This window comes from Hipposideros armiger, unplaced genomic scaffold (genome assembly GCF_001890085.2).
Source record: "Hipposideros armiger isolate ML-2016 unplaced genomic scaffold, ASM189008v1 scaffold_727, whole genome shotgun sequence".
In the NCBI taxonomy this organism is placed as follows: Eukaryota; Metazoa; Chordata; class Mammalia; order Chiroptera; family Hipposideridae; genus Hipposideros; species Hipposideros armiger.
This window is the reverse complement of record NW_017732077.1, coordinates 843,938-846,450: the sequence shown is the minus strand read 5'-3', so window position 1 is coordinate 846,450 and position 2,513 is coordinate 843,938. Positions and strand designations below refer to the sequence as shown.

The window sequence follows — 2,513 nt, the reverse complement described above, 5'->3', positions numbered from 1 at the left end:
CGCCTCTACAAACGCCTGGCGACGTCCTCCAGTGAGCGGCCAGACCTGCCCACCGTTTCCATAGGAGTCTGGAAGGTGCTTCCACCGTTTTTCTGAGGAACACGAATGATAGAGTAGGGGCACCTGCCCCTCAACCTGAAGGCCTCTCCGAACCCGGTCCATCGAGCAAGCGTTGGAGAACCAGGAGTGGAGCCAAGCGCGATTGTGACATCAGGTGCGAGCCGGTGCACGATTGGCCAGGAAACACGTGGCACGCCCCCGGCACGGGCGCGGACGATTGGTCGAAGGGCATGAGGAGGCGGGGCCTGGGTCGTGAGGTGCGGCCTGTGGAAGGTGTGTGAGGCAGAGCCGCATGTTGCACACAGCCGGCGGTTCAGTGTTCCAGGACAGAGCAGACATCCCAAAACTATGGCGGAAATCACGACTGACAGCCTGGATAGGCAACAGGTTAAACTCCTGGCAGAGATGTGCATAGCTGACGGTGAAAATGACAACAATATTGGGGCTGAGACCAAAAAGAATTGTCGCCTGAATTCAACCATGGAGAAAGGATTATTGCACCGAGCGTTTAGGGTCTTTTTATTCAACACGGAAAATAAGCTCCTGCTACAGCAGAGATCAGACGGTCAAATCACCTTTCCAGCTGGTTTTACCAAAACTTGCTGAGGTAATCCCTTAAGCAACCCTACAGAGCTTGAATAAAATGATGCGATAGGGGGTCCGGGAGCAGCAGAGAGGCATTCAAAGGCTGAATTGGGAATGTCCTCAGAACAGGTTCCTGCAGAAAAATTAAATATCTAACACATATTCACTACAAGGCATAGTCTGATGGTATCTGGGAGAACATGAACTTGATTACAACTTGTTTGTCAGGAAGAATGTATCTTTGAACTCAGATCACAATGAGATTAAAAGCTATTGCTGTGTGTCAAAGGAAGAAATGAAAGATGTACTGGAAAAGACAGCCAGCGGTGAAATTAAGATTACTCCGTGGTTTCAAATCATGGTGGAAGCTTTTCTCTTTAAATGGTGCTATAATTTAAGTCATTCTAGTCATATTGTGGACCAAGGGAAACTACATAGAACGTGAATATGGAAATGAATAATGAGTGAGATCTAAAAAATGTCTCTACTTAGTAAACTTGAAATCATTTTGAAAGAGTAGATGTAACCCATCTAAACACATGCACCTGACAAGTTGGAACCTATTAGTGAAGCTCTTTGGGATGTGGGGACATTTTGAGAACACTCGTAGAGCACTAGGCTAAGTGCCCGGTGCTGCCTGTGTCATTGTGTGTTTATCATACACCAGAAAACTGTTTGCTTAGCTGCTCTGCAACCATTGAAATTAACTGTCCACTGTACAGGTTAGACGAGATCGGGTTTGAGGTAGTGCGATGCTCTGTGTCCTGATTTATTGGCCCATTCTCTGAACACAGGACACAGACCGGCTATATGTAAAATGGACCTTGGGTCATATGGTTCATCAGGGCTTCTTGCCGTTGGTTCTTTTGACATCAAGCCTCGATAATTCTGTCGTGGGGGCTCCTCATTTGCTTTGAAGGGTGTTTGTTAGCACCCCTGGGTTCTACCCACTGAATGCCATCAGCACCAGTCCCCTTATCATAGCCACAACTAAACCAAATACCATGTCTACCAGGAGGCAAAGTTGTCCTATTTGAGAACCACTGTTATACAAAGTCATGGGGTGAGTGAAATATGTGTATTAATTTACATGTATGTTGATGAATGCACTTATTTAAAAATGCCACAGATTCTTTAGATTTAAAATTTCAAGACAGTTTTATTTTTCTTGAATGCTATGTAATGAAAAAAAAATTTTTTACAAGCTAAATATTGTGTGAACTCATAGAATAATCTATTTCTGATTAACTGAGCAGTTAATTTATATTATCAGGCAAGACTTGCAAATATTTTATTCAAAATTAGAAAATAAAAAATATGTTAAAAATATATATTTGATAGCGGGGGAAGTTGGGAAAACCTCTGTCCTCTTTTAGCAGTAAATTTGAATCAGTCTAGCAGCTGTGGTTCCTTTATATAGCTGCGCTTGTCCCGCGGCATAAAAGGGGAGTGTGATTTCCTCGGGCAGAGAACTTTCCATGCCCCAGCTGCAGATTGTTAGCACCAATGCCTGGGACTCAAGATGTTGAGTAGCCATTGTATTGAAACCACCTGTGGGTGCCAGAAACCTCCTCTGTATGCTCAGGTGATGCGCTGGCTTTGCTAAGGGTGTCTCAGCGTTTTTTACAGTTCGGGTGGTTCCCTCAGTCGCTGGCAAAGGTTTATATTTAGGGTTAGATACAGAACTACTGTTTTACTTGTGGACATTGTTAGGATTAAGATTTGGAATGCCATTAGATTATGGTAAAGAATGGGGTTAGTGTACTGTTAAAGATTGTATTGGGTTAGTGTTAGAGAAGTGGTTCAGGTTAGGGGTTGGTTTACACAGAATGTTTACATTAGTGTTAGGGAAATGCTTAAGGTTTGTT

The 2,513-nt window shown here is 43.8% G+C and overlaps 1 pseudogene; it reads left to right on the top strand.

Moving 5' to 3' along the window:
• Positions 1-384: 384 nt before the first annotated feature.
• Positions 385-1,090, top strand: LOC109373464 (isopentenyl-diphosphate Delta-isomerase 1-like; annotated as a pseudogene).
• The last annotated feature ends 1,423 nt before the right edge of the window (positions 1,091-2,513 follow it).